The sequence below is a fragment of the Rana temporaria genome, chromosome 13 (assembly GCF_905171775.1).
Source record: "Rana temporaria chromosome 13, aRanTem1.1, whole genome shotgun sequence".
Taxonomy (NCBI): Eukaryota; Metazoa; Chordata; class Amphibia; order Anura; family Ranidae; genus Rana; species Rana temporaria.
The window spans coordinates 18,662,831-18,686,357 of NC_053501.1; the positions used below are offsets into that span (position 1 = coordinate 18,662,831).

The 23,527-nt window shown below is 41.4% G+C and overlaps 1 protein-coding gene across 3 annotated transcripts in view; it reads right to left on the reverse strand.

Annotated features, from left to right (window-relative positions):
* Positions 1 to 23,527, reverse strand: part of MDGA2 (MAM domain containing glycosylphosphatidylinositol anchor 2) — a 768,978-nt gene that overhangs the window by 120,475 nt on the left and 624,976 nt on the right. The window lies entirely within an intron of this gene.

The following is a 23,527-nucleotide window of genomic DNA, read 5'->3' on the forward strand; positions in this document are numbered from 1 at the left end:
CCGAAAATAGCCGAACTGGGACTTGGCTCTATATGGCGCCTGCACAGTCAGCTCTACATGGCTCCTAGCCTGTGCGCAGGCGCCATATAGCGCCATATAGAGCCGAGTCCCAGTTTGGCTATTTTTGGAACGCGTGACGCTCCTTATCCGCACGTCAATTATCTACGCCTCTTTATAGGAACGCCTATTCCCCACTGGAGTGAGAACCCGGAAGCCAGGTGAAAAAAAATATAAGACGGTATGTACAGCGAAAAAAAAAAAATACCAGCATACTGTACATGTCGGAAGTATGCTGGATGTAATGGTATATAGATGTTTTTAAGGGTGAACCTCCGCTTTAATGAATAAGTTAAGTGGTTGTAGACAAACAAATGTTTGCCATTTTAACAACACAAATGTCAATAAACAGAAGGTCAAGGAAAAGAGAAAAAGTGTCGTGGTCCATCATACAGAGCAATACAAATCAGCCAGTTGAATCCCATCAATCTTCTTGTCACTTGCCTCGATAGGGGAATCTTGCAGCACTAACTGCTTTGGAAGGGAACTGGGTGGGTAAGGTGCAGCGTGGTGCACCGGCAGCAAGGAATACACTTAGGGGATGAGGAGAATGGAAACAGTATATTATGAGATTTTTAACAACATACAAATAGGCCCAGAAGGAAGGCACAGCCAACCGGGGCCACTTAGAAACAGTAGCAGAAGATTGAAATCCTGAAATGAGGCCGTCTGCAGTGAGAAACAGGAATGCAGTCTGGCCAGTCCACACCCAAACAGGAGGCTTCCCACATGGAGATGCCATAGTCCCTGCACTTTCCCTACTCCTCAGGAACCTTTTCCCTGCCGCTAAGCACTGCCCCTGTCAGATGGGCATCCTATCCCTACACTGGAATTACACTGTAGTTCCTACTGTGGATATTATCCATACACTGTAACTGGAGAAAGTGCAGAGAAGGGCAACCAAACTGATAAGAGGCATGGAGGAGCTCAGCTATGAGGAAAGATTAGAGGAACTGAATCTATTTTCTCTTGAGAAGAGAAGATTAAGGGGGATATGATCAACATTTACAAATACATAAGGGGTCCATATAGTGAACTTGGTGTTGCAGGAAAAGAGATTTAATCTCCAAATACGGAAAGATTTCTTCACAGTAAGAGTTGTGAAAATGTGGAATAGACTCCGTCCAGAGCCGATTCTGGCCAGCTCAGTAGATTGCTTTAAAAAAGGACTGAATTATTTCCTAAATGTACTGTACATAATATAACTGGGTACTAACATTTATAGGTAAAGTTGATCCAGGTAATATATGATTTGCTTCCTCTGGATCAACTGTTAGTATAGGATTGTGTATGTGGAATTGTATGATATATACAGTATATATTTATTTACCTTTTATAGGTTGAACTAGATGGACTTATGATGTGTCTTATTTTCAACCTGACTAACTACCCACTTGCATAAAGTGCACCAAACCCAGGAGCCAGAATTATAAATAGATTCTGCCTGATCAAAGATGGCCCCTGAGGTCACATCCACCAACTGGACAGCTGAATCCCTGTGAGCATAGAAAGCCATAGAGGAACCGAGTTCCTCACAACTTCCTTCCCCTTTTGTATTGTAGCTTCATTTGAGAGTCACTTACTGTGGGGGTCACAGACTACACTTGCGCCTACAAAAGTGTTGTGGTTCCTCCTGCTGATGCCTATGTCACTACAGGACCCAGTGGTGATGCAAGGGCAGGCAGGAGGAACCACAGCTCACAGTGAGGGAGCCATGAAAAATACACCATCAAACGTGCCAAATCTTCAGCCAGAGGTTATTCTTCATGGCTGACAAAGATGACCACTGAAGGGAGGACAGGTGAGCATTGTATGTTTTCTTTACAGGGGGTTATTTATTACTAATATGTTAGTGAGAGCTTTGCTTTAAGCACAGTTCCAGCAAAATACTAGCAGTTTTCTATATTATTTTATATGTTGCTTTCTCATTAGGCCACATGGTGCTCTTCACGTTTATATTTTTAATTTCTTTAATTTGCGCACATTTGGGTTGATAATAAATCCCAGGTGTAGCTGTTGTAGGTCTCTGCATAATAAATGCTATTTGCTCAAGTATTATGCTAAGCAAATGATCCCAAACTGTCCCACTTCCTAATAAGTTCATTTTAAGTCACGGAGATATGAAAATAGTGTCACGGCACATGATATGACATGATCATTAAAATGCAAGCTATGCTCAGTGATAACGGAACTGGTGCATATAAATAGCTCCAACGAATTGTTCCTGATAATTTGTGAAACGTATACATGCTTGATTAATGGCACAGCGATATGCCATGACTTTACTTAATCACTTAAATATCAGTTGATATTGACAAAAAGGGAAAGAGTTATGTGACACTGTCTACAGTCGCAGGCTTGATCATGGGGTGAATTTTAAGTATGGCCCAGCAGTCTAAGTTGGATAAAAATACTTTCAGTCTTGTCGGCACAAAACCAGAATGATTTTATATATATATATATATATATATATATATATATATATATACACACACAAATACATACGGTATCTCACAAAAGTGAGTACACCCCTCACATTTTTGAAAATATTTTATTATATCCTTTCATGTGACAACACTGAAGAAATTACACTTTGCTACAATTTCTAAACATTTACAATAAAATATTGATTGTGATAACCATAAACCAGCTTATCATTAACATTGTATTTACAATGATGTATACAAAACATCAAATATTGTGCAGTGTATATAAACTCTACATGTTGCATGTTTCGCGGTTACTTGGTGTCCGCTTCCTCAGGAGCCATACATGGGCACACAATTTATTAAACGATGTGTATGGAATATGTCACAAAACGTGGATGCTGTGTCAGGTAGGTGGCCAAGAACCCGGTCCAGGGATGCAACCCACCCTGGGAGACACAAAAATGCAGGATGACCCACATATATTGGTACAACCTGATTATAAAGAGATGTCTGTTCTATCCCCACAGTGTCACCATGGTATATTGTACATCAGGGATATGCAATTAGCGGACCTCCAGCTGTTGCAGAACTACAAATCCCATGAGGCATAGCAAGACTCTGACAGCCACAAGCATGACACCCAGAGGCAGAGGCATGATGGGACTTGTAGTTTTGCAACAGCTGGAGGTCCGCTAATTGCATATCCCTGTTGTACATGAATAGCCCCTCTGGGTACAGGGAGGTCTTAACGGAAATTGGGTTATCCTCCAGCCAGATCTTCCATTACTTCAATCAGGTAACTGCCTCAGATAAAGTGAGGGATCATTGGTGACAGGAGAGATACACAGGCGTCTCCTTAATGCAGCACACCAAGGTGACACTGTGGGGATAGAACAGACGTCTCTTTATAATCAGGTTGTACCGATATATGTGGGTCATCCTGCATTTTTGTGTCCCCCGGGGTGGGTGGCTTCCCTGGACCAGGTTCTTGGCCACCTACCTGACACAGCATCCACGTTTTGTGACATATTCCATACACATTGTTTAATAAATGATGTGCCCATGTATGGCTCCTGAGGAAGCGGACACCAAGTAACCGCGAAACATACAACATGTAGAGTTTATATACACTGCACAATATTTGATGTTTTGTATACATCATTGTTAATACAATGTTAATGATAAGCTGATTATGGTTGTCACAATCAATATTTTATTGTAAATGTTTAGAAATTTTTACTTTGTAATAAAAATATTTTACATTATAAATTGAACTGTCTATCAGTTGCTCATACGATGCCAGTATAGTCCAATACAGCGTCCCTTTTCTCTACAATAGATGCTCAATAGGGTTTAGGTCTGGAGACATGCTTGGCCAGTCCATCACCTTTACCCTCAGCTTCTTTAGCAAGGCAGTGGTCATCTTGGAGGTGTGTTTGGGGTCGTTATGTTGGAATACTGCCCAGGGAGGACATTTTTCACTTAGGGGTGTACTCACTTTTGTTGCCAGTGGTTTAGACATTAATGGCTGTGTGTTGAGTTATTTTGAGGGGACAGCAAATTTACACTGTTATACAAGCTGTACACTCACTACACAACATTGTAGCAAAGTGTCATTTCTTCAGTGTTGTCACATAAAAATATATAATAAAATATTTACAAAAATGTGAGGGGTGTACTCACTTTTCTGAGATACTGTATGTGTGTGTGTGTGCATATATATACCGTACATATACACACATATACATATATATATATATATATATATATATATATATACACACACACACACACACACACACAAAAATTGCCAGCCCCAGTATAGATGACTGTGTGGTTTTGCTTTAACAAGTTTTTAACACTTATGTTCGGGTATGATCTTGCCCCAAGCTGTGCACTCTTAGGCTTTTATGGTCACCCAAAAGGTCATTGCCTACATTCAGCGGTTCCTACACATAAATTGAAGACAGGAAATGCCAAGCAAAGGCATGGACTTTCCATGAGATCTGTGCTAAAGAGTCAAGAAGTACATTGCTCAGAGGAAGATCACGCTCCTAGTGTCACAATTAGAGTTGTTAAATAGATATGTATAAGAATATCTCATGCCAAAGGGGGTGACATTATGGAGTGGTATGCCCAGATCTGTCATGCTCTAGATACTATAAAGGTTGTGAACATGATAAAAGGGTCTAATCAACCAACAGCTTCTACAGTCTATCTGTGGCTCTCTTCATATCTATGTCTGCTATACTTACTATAAAGAAGTCTCTCTTTATGGTGAACATATTTGCAGAACTAGCAACATTTATATTTGTTTTACAAATAAACATTTAATTCAGTGTGCATCCATGACACCAGTGTCAAATATTGGCAGTTTTTTTAGGGAGAGAGAACAGCAGCAGTTTTTTTTATCATCTCTCTCCAATTTAAACTATGTATGGAGTGGACAGGGAGGGAAGATGGGACATTATATTGAATCATTCAGCTGTCCAATTTAAGCTGAAGGCAAACCTTCCCTCTGGCCATACAGAGCATAGCAAACGGGATCGCCTTAAGAGGATTAGTGCCCCCTCTCCCTGAGCCCCCGTTTACTTACCTAACCCCTCAAAAAGTCCAGCACCGTGAATGCGCTGGCTTTTTGGCCAGACTTCTCGGCTCATTCATTGGTTGATTGATAGCAGCGCATCCATTGGCTCCCGCTGCTGTTAATCAAATCAATGACGCCGCGCACCGGGGGGTGGGGCCGAGTGATACAGTGATACTATGCCTGCAACAACTAACCCCCATGGGGGAGAGCTCCCTTGAGGGGGGTTATTTCTTGGGAGAGGAGCCGAGACAGCCGCCGAGGGACCCCAGAAGACAAGGATCGGGGCCACTCTGTGCAAAACGAGCTGCACAGTGGAGGCAAGTATAACATGTTTGTTATTTTTAAAAAAAAAGGGAACCTTTAGTGTCCCTTTAAGCAGTGTATGCTTACTTTTTTTCTTCACTATTTTCACTTCTTCACTATTTTGTACTTTCTATTATAAAACATATCCAAAAATAAATAAATAGATAAATCAAATGTCTTAATTTAGGCAAAATGTATTCTGCTACATGTCTTTGGTAAAAAAAAAAAAAAAAAAACCTCAATAAGTGTATATTAATTGGTTTGTGTAGTCATGAATTTATAGGCAGGTGGCCTACTGTGTATTTAGTTAGCACCCGGCTGCCCAAGTCAGGGGGAAAGCGGTTATGTTTTGTCCAGCCTCCCTCCCACACTCTAACAGGGAAGAGGTCCGGATTCTTAGGGGGGTCCACACGCAACTAAAGACTTGCTGGGACCTGTGATCCGCTCTGGATTTTCTGTTACAGCATTGTTAACTGTGGACTTTTCGCAAAAAGATTTACCCTGTGTAGGTAACCTGGGGGCAGCCACAGTTAGGTTCATATACATGTTGTGCCGAATACCACAAAAAGAAAGCTATATTTGTGGGGAAGAAAGGACATACATTTTGTTTGGGTACAGGGTCGCAAGACCGCACAATTGTCAGTTAAAGCAATGCAGTGCCGTATCACAAAAATTGGCCCAGTCAGGAAGGGGGCAAATCCTTCCGGGGCTGAAGTAGTTAAACACAGCTCTACAGTCTTGACAATAGAATACAGGTTGGCAATAGAAGATGTCATTGTACACTAAGAAAAAGGTTCATATGGAAGTGCCAAGCCTGCTGTGTCGTGGTGAATAAGCTGAATACGTTCAGCCCTCGTATAAAGCCTGACATTTCAGTGCCGTACAATATATATAATAATAGCGACATCGGCAAGGAATTTTTCAAGACAGGGAAAGGAATAATTCATTTTAGTAATAGGATCATTAAATGGATCTGTGAACTTTGACATTGTGCAGGTACAAGCGATGGACGTTCCATAACAGCCCGTGACAGGTTCTATTGAAATGGCTAATCACAATAATTTTTCCCCATAATTCACAGCTAAACTTTGAATCATAATTCAAAGGCAGCATAAAAAGCACCTGAGACAGTTATCATTAATTTTTCATGTAATACTCCATTTGCTAGCAGAAAAAAAAAAAAATATTAAGTCGTTTTATTAACAGTAATTGACTTGTACACATAAAGGGATGTGCCCATGGTTCTGTATGTCTAATTTAAGTTACTGCAAGATCAGAAGATAGCTGAATGAAGGTTATTAAAATAATGGGCTGCCTATATGAACAGAGGACCAACATAGTGCTTTGTGACATGCTGAAATATGCAGGAGACAAATCCTGTAAGGCATCCAATTTCTAAGGTAACATATTTATAGCTAGCTAGTAAGAGCAGAACTGTTCTATCAAGCACAAGAGAAAGAGGGCCGACTTGAGTAGAATAACCTCTGCAAAGGTGCGTTAGGTCTACTTTGGGCCATACCTTCCAAATGAAATAGACTATAGCATTTTATTGATTAACAATAATAATAACTGTTATTTTATATAGCGCCTTTAACCAGTTCCCGACCGTACCTAGTAAGTGTTCACTGTGATCACACACTGCGAGAGCTCAGCGGTGGGTACAGGGAATTCGATGTCTGCCAGCACCCGCCTGTGGTGGATTAGGGAAAAATTCCTATTTGATAAGTTGAGCTTATTCTTTTATTAGAACCACTAAAATGTTTCTCGGTTTATATTCCTTTAATTTCATTTTATATTTTCATATTGTTTTTATATCAATACATTATATATGCATGTATGAAATTTATGTATCACAATAAGCGCATATTTTCCTTATAAAACATTTGTTAGATGTCGTTTCTCAGTCTGGAAGCCAAGTTTATATGGACATACTGGAAGGTATTCCCCCTCCTCACTCCTAATTACGGCCCCTCCTTTATGTTGAATTCCTGGACACTTCACTCTGAGGCTTGTGTGGACATACAGATGGACCCCCAGCCAACCCATCCCCCAGTGCATTCCTAAATGAACTATGTGTCTTGTGACTTTAGAAGGAAATTCTCGCCTTCGATGACTGAAGGAACTTTGAATCGTGTAATAAGAGACTGGGTGTAATCAGTGGGTGTGAATTGTATGGGTTGACCAATGAGAATGCATTTTTGTGATGTTGTATGTTTTAATAAAACAGGAGCTGTGTGGGCTCCTCGCTCTCTTGGCTGGCCATGTTGAAAGGTGAGCATGTAGATTTTCTTGTCTGTTTTTCCATGCTTTCCTTAATTTGAAATCAGCCGCAGAAATGGGTAACCCTGAGATTGTATCAGAAAATCAATTAATTAATGAGTCATCATCACGCCCATTATACTCTACACCCTTAGAACGACAATCTGCCTATGTAAACAAGTCAGATTGCTGTTCTGTCAGTAGTAGAAGGTATTGATCCTGTGTTCCTGCAAAACAGGAACATGAATCAATGACTTCCTCTAGTAAAAGCACCACCCCACAGTGAGAAAGCACTGGCCAGGACCACATTTAACCCTTTGATTGCCCCTAATATAAAAATAACTGTCTGGAGCTCTTGGCCCTTCCCTCCTGTTGAGTGCTCCCACAGAAAGCAGCTTGCTATGGGGGCACCCAAGCCAAGCTGCAGCTCTGTGTATCTATTCAGACACATGGCAGCGGTTCGGCCCCACCCCCTCACTCCTGATTTGCCAACCGAGTTTGATTGACAGCAGCGGGAGTCTCCCATTGAGTGTTCAATTTTTTTTATTGAATAGGTTTTCGAGCAGAAAGTAAAAAATATATTTTTTCATAATTAACATTTTTTTTGTTTATAGGCCAAAAAATGCAGAGGTTATCAAATACCACCAAAAGAAAGCTCTATTTGTGGGGGGGGGGGCATTCATTTTGTTTGCGCACAGCGTCACTTGTGCAATTGTCAGTTAAAGTAACGTTGTGCCGTATCACAAAAAACGACCTGGCCAGAAAGAGGGGTAAATCTCTGGAGGTCTACTGGTTAAAGGTAGTGTCTCAAAGCACTTTACGAAGACAAGAGAAACAAAAAACACAATAAATACACATGGTAAAACAGAGGGAAAAAAGGGACGATTACATGAAAGCTTGTCGAAAGAAAAAAAAAGTTTTCAGATTTAATTTGAATGAGTTTAGAGAAGATGACTCTCTGATGTTCTTAGGAAGTGAATTCCAAAATTTAGGGCATAGTAGGTGAATGAAGAGTCTCCCATTGAGTGTGGGTGAGTAGAGGGGACACAGAAGACCAACATTTGAGGAGTGGAGGTTACGAGGGGGGGGGGGGGGGGGGTTAAGTTGATAAAAGTTCAGAGAGATAATGAGGTGCCAAGCCATGAAGAGTTTTGTAGGTGAGCAAGAGAATCTTAAAGTCTATGCGAAACCTGACGAGAAGCCAGTGCAAGGACTTCAGGGGTGTAATATGATCACTTGTACCAGACCTAGTCTGGCTGCAGAATTTTGAACATATTGAAGTTGATTAATAGTGGATTTTCTAGGTACCCTAGCGAGTAGAGCATTGCAGTATTCAAGTCGGGAGAACACAAATATATGAATCTGCTTTTCATCTACAGCAGGGGTGCACAAACTTTTGAAGTGCGAGGGCCACTTAAGCGGCTTGGTAACCGGTCGCGGGCCACAATAAGCGGAGTGGGCGGATGGCAGGTCTATGCAGAGCGGACACGGCCCACTATACTCTTTTTTTTTTTTTTTTTTTGAGGATCAGATTGGAGAAATTAACACATAAGTCGGTTTAAATCTGCCACTCCTTAGAGATGAATGGAGGATCCAATTGCTTCGGACTGACCATGTGAAAGGGGCCCATGGCTGCTTTTACACTGATGCACTGCGGTTTACCCACAGCGCTGGTGCAACGCAGTGTACCTTTGGCCTTCCTGCACTTTGCAATAGACTCCTTTTATATTCTGCAGGTTTGGTGCACTTTCAGAAAGCTCACCAAACTCGCAGGTTATTAACAGACGTCTATGGCTTAGTGCAGGTAACCCGCAGGTGCGCTGATCTGCACCTGCAGATCAGTTTGAAAGCAGCCCAGTAACCACTGCAGAACTGATATGCCCATATATACACTGTGGGCCAGATCCACAAAAGGGATACGCCGGCGTATCTACTGATACGCCGTCGTATCCCTGTTTCTATCTATGCGACTGATTCACAGAATCAGTTACGCATAGATATTCCTAAGATCCGGCAGGTGTAATAGTTTTACACTGTCGGATCTTAGGATGCAGTACCTCGGCCGCCGCTGGGGGCATTTCTCGTCAAAATTCCGCGTCGGGTATGCAAATTAGCACTTACGGAGATCCACAAAGCGGTTTCCCTTCGTGAAGTCTCCGTAAGCTGTTAGTTTGCAAACGCAAAATTAGGGCTACTTTTACAAAGTGTAAAGTTAGTACACCATGTAAAAGTAGACCCTTCTTTCCCGCGACGCTGTCAAATTTTTTTTTAAATTATTTTTTTCCCGCCGCATCTCTTTTTTTTCCCGCCGCAACTTTTTTTACCCGGCGCGATTCACAAAACTCGGCGTAACGTAATTTCGCGCAAAGCACGTTGGGAAAATCGCGTCGGGAGCATGCGCAGTACGTCCGGCGCGGGAGCACGCCTAATTTAAATGGGATTTGCCCCATTAGATTGGGCACGCCTTGCGCCGGACAGATTTAAGTTACACCGCTGCAAATTTCCAGGTTAGTGCTTTGTGGATCGGGCACTAACTTGGGAAATTTGCAGCGGTGTAACTTAAATGGGAAAAGTTAAGTTGCGCCGCCTGGCTGTGGATCTGGCCCTGTGATTTTAGTAATAAACTGGCCTTAATTAACAGTATTCTATTCCATCCCAGAGCAGGAGGTCGCGGGCCACATCAGAGGGCTCTGCGGGCCACATGTGGCCCCCGGACCACTGGTTGGGCACCCCTGATCTACAGTATGATAACATAGGACGCAGCAAAATAATGTTTCTCAAGTGGTTTAAAATAAGACTTTGTATATTTAGATCGAGTGGGCAATGGTTAGTTTTCTTTTTATTGTTAAAGTGAAGGAAACATTAGAAAGTGAAGGAAATCACAACAGGATCACAGACATGTTCTAGGTATGAGTAACATTAAGACTTTTAATTTTCGTTAAAAATTAGGTTTCTCTAAACTGTTGCCATTTTGGTGAGATTTATTGCAATCAATGGGAAAGGTGAAATTAAAGTGTTTTTGGTAGTTAGTAAGGAGGTTAATAAGCTTTTAATAGAACACAGACGTTTCCTTTTAACTATCCTTGACTCGTATGTGTGCCAATAAAGTTCAACTAATTAGTCTCATTGTTTTGCATATTTTTCCCCACAGAAAGAGATCACATAATGAAAAATACCTCTTCTTGCCAAATTTAAACTGGTCCACATATTATCAAAAGGGCCAAAATCAGTCAAAAAACAGCCCTCTGACATAGCTGGAGTATAGGGTGCAGTACACAACTAATCTGCAAATATTAAAAGGTGTCCATTAGTAGTTCCCCTCTCTAGGCTAATTAACAATAAGGAGTCTATTTTATTAACTCTGGAGCCAATGGCAACAAATCTTTCTTTCTCCTTTAGCTTCACTGAAAAACAAAACAATTCTTAATTTGGATATGATGGCCCCCTGATGATGCCATTGCCAACTAAATGTGTTGGAAAGAGGTTAAGGGATTGTGTGGACAGAGTGGAGCTTGTGACTGTGTTTTGGTAGCTTGAGGAGATCAATGTATAGTGCAGCCCATGCAGGGGTAAAGGAGATGAAGTATAGCACTGCCATCTTAGGGCTATGCCAAGCCTGAAGGCTTGCTTTGACCTGTGTACAAGCAAGTGTATCTCTTTTGCAACAATAAAAGGTTTAATATGGAGAGCACTATTTTTTTTCTTTCTTTGTGCCTTTGAACATGAGTAATGATCCTGGTGTAGCACCCTCTAGTGTGTATTCAGAGAGTAGCGATTCAAGTATATGTTAGCCCTCACCTTGTAAAACCACCAAGTCTGTTAAATTGAAATGCAATAAAAAACGTTTGTGCATGTACATGAAAAAAAATAAATATATAAAATCAACTTTTTTTTTTTTTAAATAAGTGATAATATGACCTATGTTCTCAGCTGCATAGCAGGCTTAGAGCTGGTGGTTAGGACTGCAGAGAACATGTCAGCAGGAGGCAGAGAAACAGCAGAACAATGAATTTCCCATTGAAGTGTTGTACAAGAGGCCCTTGCACCACAAGTCTGACCACTGGAGCACACAGGCAGGCTATGCTTCCAAGTAAAAACAAGGAACAAAGAAACAAATAAGGCAGAAGCCTTATTGTAGCCTGAGCCCAATGGAGGAGGAGTTACACTGGCACTAAATTGTCTAATGCTCCGTACACACGACCGGTTTTCCCGTCGGAAAAACTGCGATGAGAGCTTTTCGTCGGGAATCCTGAATGTGTGTATGCTCCATCTAAAGCCTCGTACCCACGCACGGTTTTCTTGGCAAGAAAGCTGCTGGCAGAGCTTTCTTGCCGAGTATACCGCGCGTATGTACGAGACATTAAGGTTTCTCGTCAAGAAAACTGCCCAGAATCGAGACGAGAAAAATAGAGAACCAGCTCTCTATTTTCTTGTCGTGAGATTCCCGGCAGTGTTTTCCTGCCGAAAAACCCGAGAGTGTGTATACTTACCTCTCCATGGACACCCGCGCATGTTCGAAATGACTTTGACGCATGCGCAGTAGCTTCCAAGGAATAGGTAGGGTGAAGCAAGATGGCGGCGACAGCATCGAATGTGACGAGCGCCTGCTCGTCATAGTCGATGACATCACCGCTTTCGTGCCATTCAAAAGAACGGCGGTTATTTTGAATGGCCCGTGTGTACACTCGGCCGGCAAGAGAATCTTGCCAAGAATCTCGTCAGGAAATTTTATTTTTTTCTTGACAAGATTCTGAGCGGTGTGTACATGCCTTGACTTTTTCCCACAGGAAAACTGCCGAAAAAAAAAAAAAAAGAGAGCAGGATCTATTTTTTCCCGTCTGGAAAATATCCTAGCAGGAAAACAGTTTGTCTGTATGCTTTTCCGACGGGAAAAAAAACATGCATGTTCGTTAACAATTCAACGCATGCTCGGAAGCATAGAACTTCATTTTGGCGGCTCGCCATAGTCTTGGCAGTCAAAAGTTCACCGGACTTTTGTGTGACTGTGTGTATGCAAGGCAGACTTGAGAGGAATTCCTTCCCTCGGGATAACCGCTCGTGTGTACGGGGCATTATAGGTTGCCACAGCAAAACATGATTTACCAAAATGTATGTTTAAACTAACAAGCATATAGCAGATTTTATACAAATGTCATTATTTGTACTATTTAGCAGTAACTCCACTTACATTTATACAAAAGAAAAGAAGATTTAATTCATGCCACATTGAATTTATGAAAAGGCATGACAACTGCTGCAGGAAGCAGATATGCTTTTTCTTTTTGCCTTGAACTTACACTGAACCCAAATTCGATGTTTAAAAATGTAAAAAAGAAGAAGATGAAGAGGAAAAAAAAAATGTTTAATCTCTCATGCGCAAGGTATCACGTAGGTCTGTTATTGCTGGGTTATTAGCCTGATGCATAGAACATTTGGTGCATTGCTTTTTACTGGACTTTGGTTCACAGAAAGATTTTGAATACACTATCTACATGGGGCCGTCAAATACACTCATTACATATGCAATTATGTACAAATGGCTTAAGATGGGGTAAATAAAACTTTGTATAAATAAATGTGAAATAGCAAAACAGCAAGCAATATTTGGGGGCCAGGAAGTTCTAACTGAATGGACTACTCTGTCTTTATTTGCCCTCACTTTTCTATGTTTTCTATTTTTCTATTATTCTCCATTCTCACTGGATGTCAAGGAAATGCTCACATATCATAAAATAAATCCTGTATATTACACCACCTTATATCTGTTACAGTGGTTACTATATATATATATATATATATATATATATATATATATATATATATATATTACGTAAGTCATTTTCAGGCGTAAAGTTATTCCATCAAATAGCTGGACTAGTAATGTTAAGTATGGCCGTCTATTTGAATCCAGCTAATAAACTTTAATGGCATCCCAGTTTAATCTGTAGGGTTCAATATTGAGTTGGCCCACCCTTTGCAGCTATAACAGCTTCAACTCTTCTGGGAAGGCTGTCCACAAGGTTTAGGAGTGTGTCTATGGGAATGTTTCACCATTCTTCCACAATTGCTTGGACCTTGCTTTGTGCATTGGTCCAAATAATTTTGTGGAAGGGGGATTATGGTGTGGGTTTTTTTTTTCAGGGGTTGGGCTTTGCCCCTTTACGGCATCAGCATACTAAGACATTTTGGACCATTTCATCCTCCCAACTTTGTGGGGATAGTTTGGGGATGGCCCCTTCCTGTTCCAACATACTGTTCCAACTTGCTTTGTGCACCAGTGCATAAAGCAAGGTCCATAAAGACATGGATGAGTGAGTTTCGGGTGGAGGAACTTGACTGGCCTACACAGAGAACACCTTTGGGATGAATTAGAGTAGAGACTGTGAGCCAGGCCTTCCCATCCATATCAGTGTCTGACCTCACAAATGCGCTTCTGGAACAATGGTAAAAAATTCCCATAGACACACTTCTAAACCGTTGTGGACAGCCTTCCCAGAAGAGTTAAAGCTGTTATAGCTGCAAAGGGTGGGCCAACTCAAAATTGAACCCTACGGACTAAGACTGGGGTGCCATTAATACCATCTAGTAGGCCAATGGTTGTCAACCCTGTCCTCAAGTACCCCCAACAGGTCATGTTTTGGGAATTTCTATTAGATAAAATAGCTGTCCAAAATACCAAGCCATTGACTCCGATTTAAAGCACCTGTGCAAGATAAAGGAAAACCTGCAAACATGGCCTGTTGGGGGTACCCGAGAACCACTGTAGTAGGCCGCCTTGAGACTGGGGTAGCACAGTGGCTCAGTGTTTAGCACTTCCTTCTGTCTAGCAGCACTGGAGTCATTGGTCCAAATTCCAACCATAGCACTTCCTGCATGTTCTGCCTGTGCCTATGTGGGTTTCGTCCAGGTACTCTGGTTTCCTCCCACACTCCAAAGACATGTGATTAGGCTGATTGGTTCCTATCTAACTTGGCCCTACAATGTGTATGTATGAATGTGAGTTAGGGGGCCTTAGATTGCAAGCTCCTTAAAGGCAAGGAAGGTTCCACTGGTATTAGGAAAAACAACAAAGTGGGTTAAACACTTTGTATTTCGGGATTAAAACTGACTAGAATAAAAAAACAAATAAAAAAAGTAATAAAGTTAGGTATACTACTATTTGGATGGAAACAGCAGATTATATTTTAGAAAGTGCAAAAGTGGTCAGCCAGGAAGTGAATCGTAACCCATCACAATAGATAAAATACGCACCTGTTTTTTTAATTTCTGAAAGCAAGCATTTGTGGATTTTTTAACTAATTGCCTACCGCCCCGCCGTCATATGACGGCGGAACGATGAGGCTTTCGTTCTGGGAAGACGTCATATGACGTCTTCTGCTTCCCAGGCCACTAGGGGGCGGGCGCGCCGCGTCACTGGGGACACGATGCGCGTGCCCGCTGGGCACCTCCGATTGCCTATTAACTGAGCAGGACCATGGATCCACGTCCTGTCAGGGAGAGGAGACCGATGATGTGTCCCTTGTACATAGGGACACCGATCAGTCACCTCCCCAGTCAGTCCCCTCCCCCTACAGTTAGAATCACTCCATAGGGAACACATTTAACCCCTTGATCGCCCCCTAGTTTTAACCCCTTCCCTGACAGTCATATGTATACAGTAATCAATGCATTTTTATAGCAGGGATCGCTGTATAAATATAAATGGTCTCAAAAATGTGTCAAAAGTTTCTGATGTGTCCGCCGCAATATCGCAGTCACAATAAAAATCGCAGATCGCCGCCATTACTTGTAAAAAATAAATAAAAATGCTATAAATCTATCCCCTATTTTGTAGATAACTTTGGCGCAAACCAACCAATTTTTTTACCAGAAATATGTAGAAGAATACGTATCGGCCTAAACTGAGGACATTTTTTAAATTTTTTTGGGGGGATATTTATTATAGCAAAAGTAAAAAATATAGATTTTTTTTCAAAATTGTCGCTATATTTTTGTTTATAGCGCAAAAAATAAAAAACGGCAGAGGTGATCAAATACCACCAAAAGAAACTCAATTTGTGGGAAAAAAACAGCGCTGAAAGCTGAAAAATGTCTTGGACAGGAAGGGGGTGAAAGTGCCCTGTATTGAGATAGTAGCAAAAAAAACAAAAAAAACAACGGGACAGTAAGAATAACTCCTGAACTCTAAACCCAGAACTCTAAACCTATCAACTAAAATTGCTCACAGTCGTATATTACACACAACTACAGTAGCTTTTGAATTAAACATGTCCAACGTCTAGAAAAACAACCTTGTCTGTATCTGAAACTAATGACCTTCCTTGTAAATCCGGACAGGTGGGAGGTAAGTCATTTACCCAAGAACATAAAATGTGATGTATACACATATACATCGGTCAACGTGAGCGTGTTCATCATGAACAGGGTAATTTATGAAGACAGTAATATCGTGAGTGGATGAGTTAAAACATAAGAGCACAAATAGATTAATGTGTATTTTTACCTTATGATTGGGAGTTAAAATACTGAAAAACTTCCACCCTTTCATATTGTTTTAATGGATTCTTCAGCTACAGTAGAAAAATTCGGACCTTTTTCTGGCAGTTTGCTTATCTTCAAACCTTCCTTTATCTCGCCATTTTCAATTCACTTCCTAAACTTGCAATCTTCCTACTTACTGTAGCCTTTTTTCATTCCATTTCAGAATTTCATAAACCTCAGCATTAGCATTTTATCTTCGATTATTCAATGCAGTCACCTTACAGCGTACGCTGCGTTTCTAACCAAGTATATATTTTTTCATCTCGGGACGCAGTTACATCAGTTAGCTTATGCAAGTCGATCATTTTGAGTGGCAGAGGGCAGGAAGTTGCCCGTGTGCTAGATGTGTTTCCCAAATGGCAAGACATGTACCTCTGGTGGTAAAAATCTCCGTGTCACATAGCATGACTCCAGATTTAAGACAGATTCGTATGAAATACACTCTTATTGGTCAACATAAACATATGAGGTCAGTAATGTCAGTAATGTCAGGTGAGTGATTTCGCCTTTGGAGACTCTAAGGTGACGGGAGACAGCAGTAGGACATATACACTATAGTGTCAAAAGTATTGGGACACTTGCTTTTACACACACATGAACTTTAATGGCATCCCAGTCTTAGTCCATAGGGTTCAATATTGAGTTGGCCCTCCCTTTGCAGCTATAACAGCTTCAACTCTTCTGGGAAGGCTGTCCACATGGTTTAGGAGTGTGTCTATGGGAATGTTTGACCATTCTTCCAGAAGCGCATTCGTAAGGTCAGGCACTGATGTTGGACAAGAAGGCCTGGCTCGCAGTCTACCCTCTAATTCACCACAAAGGTGTTCTATCGGGTTGAGGTCAGGTTCCCCAAGCCCAGGGCGTCAGCATACCAAGACATTTTGCATGCTCCCAACTTTATGGAAACAGTTTGGAGATGGTCCCTTGTTGTTTCAACATGACTGCTCACCAGTGCAGTCAAAGGCAGGTGTCCCAATACTTTTGGCAATATAGTGTATGTACTAATGAACTAAAGGTATATAAAAGAGGATTTACAGGGACTTGCATATTAGCTGTGAAGGGAAAGATCATTGAACATGACAGAAGGAGAGCACAGAATGATAACAAATTGCTGAAATAAGATACATTGTCCACATAGAAAATCGATTGGGTCAGATTCACAGATATCTGCGGCGGCGTAACGTATCCCCTTTACGTTACACCGCCGCAACTTTTCAGCGCAAGTGCCTGATTCACCAAGCACTTGCGTGTAAACTTACGGCGGTGTAACGTAAAGCCGTCCGGCGCAAGCCCGCCTAATTCAAATGGGGCGTGTACCATTTAAATTAGGCGCATTCCGGCGCCGAACGTTCTGCGCATGCTCCGTGTGAAAATTTCCTGACGTGCTTTGCGCGAAATTACGGCGCCCCGATGTATTTTTTGAACGACGACGTGCGTTACGTCGTTTCGTATTCCCGGACGTCTTACGCAAAAAAATAATTAAAATTTCGATGCGGGAACGACAGCCATACTTTAACATGGCTGTTCTAAATGTAAGCCATGAAAAAGCAGGCCTAAGTTTGCGACGGGAAAAACCAACTAGCGACGACGTAAGAGATTGCGATGAACGCGCGTATCTTCGTGGATCGCCGTAATCAGCTAATTTGCATACTGTCGTATCTTTTTTGGGAATTACAAATAAAGATACAACGCGGCAAATTTGAAAATACGCCGGAGTATCAGTAGATACTCCGGCGTATTTCCTCTGTGGATCTGGCCCATTATTCCCAGGGCATACTAAGAAGCATGTACTGTGAGAGGATGGTATAACACAGTCCCTTGCAGAACTACCAAGCAAGAAGTAGAGCCAGCTTAAGTAATGATGAATGAAGGGGAAATCTGCCAGCAAACCAAAGTCTATGAAGTGGGTGGTGGTGGGGGCAATGTTGATGTTAAACTTTGGCCATTGTTACGACTAATAGTCAAATTACTGTAAAAAAAAAAAAAGGCATGGGAAGCTGGGCACTGCCATGGTGGTCATATACCAAAGCAAAAAAGCAGAGAGAGTGTCTTTCCATGCTGTTTCTAGGGCAGCATTGAAAATACAAAATGTAAGTAAATACCATGTTTGGGGAATGCCTTATAGCTGTATGTGGTGTTGTGGAACTGTACGATTTTTACAGGCAGACTCGGCGAGAGCAGCAAAAGGATTGACTGCTACAGTACAACCAGAAAAAAATAAGTATCATGACAGCTCCAGGGAGTGGAGCGAAACGCTTGGGGACGTAGCCTAGCCAAAGTCCAGGCTGAGGTTGCCACTCCATTCATCTTTACAGAACACTTAGATGTGAGGCTTCCAGGGGCTAGCCTCCTTTCTTCAAGAACAAAAAAAGTACCCACCTGATCCAAATCTTTTCCTATGAAATTTGTAAATTTTCCCTATGTTTTCCCAGCAACAGCTTCTATTTCATGTACACTATGGGGGTCGATTTACTAAAGCTGGAGAGTGCAAAATCTGGTGCAGCTATGCATAGTAGCCAATCAGTTTCTAACTTCAGATCGTTAAATTAAGCTTTTACAAAAAAAAAAAATGAAAGCCGATTGGTTTCAATGCAGAACTGCACCAGGTTTTGCACTCTCTGGGCCAGATCCACAGACGAAGTATGCCGGCGTATCTACTGATACGCCGGCGTACTTTCAAATTTCCCGCGTCGTATCGTTGTTTTGAATCCTCAAAACAAGATACGACGGCTTCTGGGTTAGATCCGACAGGTGTACGTCTTCGTACGCCTTCGGATCTAAGATGCAATACTTCGGCGTCCGCTGGGTGGCGTTTTCCGCGTCGGGTATGCAAATTAGCGATTTACGACGATCCACGAACGTACGTGCGGCCGTCGCATTTTCTAACGTCGTCTGTAGTCGGCTTTTTACAGCGTATAGTTAAAGCTGGTATTTTTTGGCGTATACATAGAATTGCCATGTTAAGTATGGCCGTCGTTCCCGCGTCAAAATATTTTTTTTGCGTAAGTCGTCCGTGAATAGGGATGGACGTAACTCACGTCCAAGTTAAAAAAATTACGTCGTTGCGACGTCATTTAGCGCAATGCACGGCGGGAAATTTAGGAACGACGCATGCGCATTTTATTCGGCGCGGGGACGCGCTTCATTTAAATGAAACCCGCCCCCAACCCGCCCAATTTGAAATACACCGCCAGAAATACACTACGCCGCCTTAACTTACGGTGCGAACTCGCTGAGGTTTCGAAAATGCGCCAGGTAAGGTACGGCGGCGTAGTGTATGTCTGATACGCTGCGCCAATGTATTTCTTTCTGGATCTGGCCCTCTAGTTTTAGTAAATCAACCCCTATAGCTTCTCCCTTTTAAAGTGAAAGAAAATTCTCCTTATTGGCCCTTCTAAACCTACTGGCCACAGTTTAATGGACATGGCAGTTTTATAGTAGTTTTTATCTTAAATCTCCTAGGTGAATCTGCAAATATACTTTGCTTTGACATTTCTATATCTAGGTATTGGCCATCATAAGGAGAAGTTTAGCTAATTCCAACTGTTGCACAGTTCTTAATGGCTTTCCTTTTAGTCCTGTTCAGAACGCCAGCTGTGCTACTCAAGCTCTGAAACAATTCTAGAAGGAAAGAAGTGAAAACCGAAATAAACTCTAACACATTAATGGCCGTGTTCTGTATTTCTGCTGTACCTGCAATAATAAGCATTACGTTTAGTCGTGAGACATTTCTATGATTGACAAAGAAAATGATTTGTAGAAATTACCTTTACAAAGTCACTTGTTTGACTAAAATCGCGCCAAAGGCCGATGTCCTACAAAGGTGCCTACTCAAAGGGCATCGTGAATATATGTCACTGAATTCTAGGATGTAAATGTGTGGAATTCTTCGTAAAGTAATTTTACAAACTTCAAGATTGTTCAGATTAATAGAAGTAGACTATAAATCAAGGAAATACGCCGTGGAAATAAATCTATGTGTGAGCAAGTGATAAGTTGGTGGAACGGAGATAGCAAATTTTTCAGGCTGACCCAAAAGGGAAGGGGGTTAGGTAGGCTTAGCATTTTCCTAGGCATTTCTGGGCCTCCAACCATTTATATAATTTCAAAACCAGTGAAAATTAAATATATATACCAAAGTGCATATATAGAAAAATTCACAGTATCGCAACAATAATGCAGCGTACACACGATCATTTTTCGGGTTGTAAAAAACTTTGATTTTTTAAATATGTCATTTAAAATGATCGTCTTCAGAGCATTTTTCGGGTTCTGAAAAAAGACAAAAAAAAAAAATTCGAACATGCTCGATTTTTTTCGGGTTGTAAAACATGATCGGGTGTGGGCTTTAACGACGTGAAAAACACGCGCATGCTCAGAAGCAAGTTATGAGACGGGAGCGCTCGTTCTGGTAAAACTACCGTTCGTCATGGAGTAAGCTTATTCATCACGCTGTAACAGACAGAAAAGCGCAAATTGTCTTTTACTAACACGGAATCAGCTAAAGCAGCCCAAAGGGTGGCGTCATCCGCATGGAACTTCCCCTTTATAGTGCCGTCATACGTGTTGTACGTCACCGCGCTTTGCAAGAGCATTTTTCTTCACGATCGTGTGTGGGCAACATCGTTTTAATGATGAAGTTGGAAAAAACTTTGTTTTTTAAAGGCTGAAAAAGCCGAAAAATGATCGCGTGTACACGGCATTACAGTTATCAGCCAGCATGGAGGTGGAAATGCGGAGAAGTGGATTGGCTTATTAAGGAATCTTTGAACAACTGATTATTATGGCTTACTACTAGCCTAACCATGAGCGTGGTAGGCAAATAAATTTGGTGAAGTGGTTTCCTACCAGCTAAAAAAATGGACTCATGAAATCTGCTGGATAAGTTGTGACTTTTTTGGCCCTTTCTGCCAATCCTACTTACATAATCAATATACAGACAGTTCCTCAATCCTGTGGGTGGTATACGCCTTCTGACTAAAATTCTTTAAAGTTGTTGTAAAGGTAAATGTTTTTTCCCCTAATGCATTCTATGCATTAAGGTGAAAAACATTTGAGTATTAGTGGCTCCCCAGAGCCCCCGATTACCTACCTGACCCCTCGAAAGTCTCGTGCCATGAACGAACAGGCTTCATGGCTGTTTTCCTGGCTCATTCATTAGTTGATTGAAAGCAGCGCAACCATTGGCTTGCGCTGCTGTCAATCACATCCAATGACGTGGCGCGCCGGGGGCGGGGCCGAGTGTTACAGTGAGTGGCTATGGCCGCCGGCTGTATCACGGGAGAGTGCCCGCAAGCACTCAGCACTCAATGTGTTGAGTCCTTGTGGGGGAGCCGAGATAGCCGCCGAGGGACCCCAGAAGACCAGGTTCGGGGCCACTCTGTGCAAAACGAGCTGCACAGTGGAGGCAAGTATAACATGTTTGTTATTTAAAAAAAAAACATTCCTTTAGTGATCCTTTAAGGCAAACTTACCAGCCATTTTTAAGCTGTAAAAAAATAACCCTGTAAGTACGGGTTCCACAAAATACTTGCAAATATCTTTTCTAGCCAAGAAAAGTTATTTTCTCATGCCGTTCTGAACTGAATTCCTGATCTGAAATCTCTTACACCTATAAGTATTTATAAAAAAATCAAAACACAATTTTGAGCTTGTCGTGACCCATGAAATTTGCTGCAGTAAGTTATGATTTTTGTGGTCTTTCCATGCGGGTCATGTAGGGGGGTCCTCGAGGAAAGGCCACGAAAGCCACAACTTATTGCAGAGAATTTCATGGGTCATAGCAAGCTCAAAATTGGGTTTGTATTTATTTTTTACATTTAAAAGAAGTCAGAGATGTAATTCAGATCAAAACAGCCCAAGAAAAATACTTTTTTTTTTTTTTTTTACAAAAGCCAAAGTCCTCAATCCTATACATTTCTAATACAATCCAAACACTTTTGGCATGGCCTTAGGAATCATTCCCCTATTAATAATTATTCAAAGAATTTTGGTCATCTGCTGTCTTTACTGTGCTTTCATGCTGGAGCCAGACCTCCAAATGCAAATGTTAACAATCCTTCAGTAGAACGTTTATCATTCTCTCAATAGAGTTGAGCACATATTAGATTTTGTGTTTCAGAAAAATACAAAAACACTTTGCGAAGGAAACCTAAAAATCCATCTATTATTAAATGAGAGAATAATTTGCAAGCAGGTATAAAACAGATGCCAACGCTATGGTTTGTATAACCTTGGATAACATTGTAACCTTTAATTATTCCTTAAGGTAGAAAAGAAAACATTGCCTCATTAGAAATACATTGTGTGGGTACTCATGACTTCTAGGAGTTTGCATTGTGAGCAGTGCCGATACAGCAAGTATCTGTCTTGTGGAATTGTAATCTCGTGGTGCTAATTGACTGTGACATAGGTACAGAACATGGGACAACTTAAGCATGAACTTTGAAATAGGTTACTATTTGCTAATTAGGCAGCAGGCATAAAAAATAAAAAATCATTTGTCAAACTATTATTTGCAGAGGAACCCAAATGGAAGATTTACCAGGCCGCAGATTCTTTAGTAGTTATTGAAAGAGGACATAATGGGAAATGGCAACAGAAATAAAAAAAGAGGAAAAAGGAAAGGAAGGCAGTGAGAGTAAAAAAGGGAAAGAAGGGTGGGAGGGAATGAAAAGAGAATGAAACAATGGAAGATGGAAATGAGAGTAACAAAAATATAATAGATTGCAGCTTGGTGTGGTAGCTATATTTGTTTTGATTCTTTTGCTTTATTTTCACCTGGTAATCCTGCACATAACACACTTCCTCTCCCAGGGTGGCTACGTCACTCCTCAATGTGTCTATGGAGGGAGCAATGGTTGTCACCCTAGGTGCTCTCCTGATATGGACTGCAAACAAAGGGCTAGATTCACAAAGAAGATACGACGGCGTATCTCCTGATACGCCGTCGTATCTTTGAATCCGGCCGGTCGTATCTATGCGCCTGATTCATAGAATCAGGTTACGCATAGATAGCCCAATTTTTTTTACATAGTGAAAAAGATAATGTTATGCCGAGTAAATTGATACTCAACATGTCACGCTTCAAAATTGCGCCCGCTCGTGGAATGGCTTCAAACTTTTACCCTTAAAAATCTCCATAGGCGACGTTTAAAAAATTCTACAGGTTGCATCTTTTGAGTTAGAGTAGGTCTATAGCTAGAATTATTGCTCTCGCTCTAACGATTGTGGCGATACCTCACTTGTGTGGTTTGAACCCCGTTTTCATATGCGGGCGCTACTCACGTATGCGTTCGCTTCTGCGCACAAGCTCGTCGGGACAGGACGCTTTAAAAAAAAAAAGTTTATG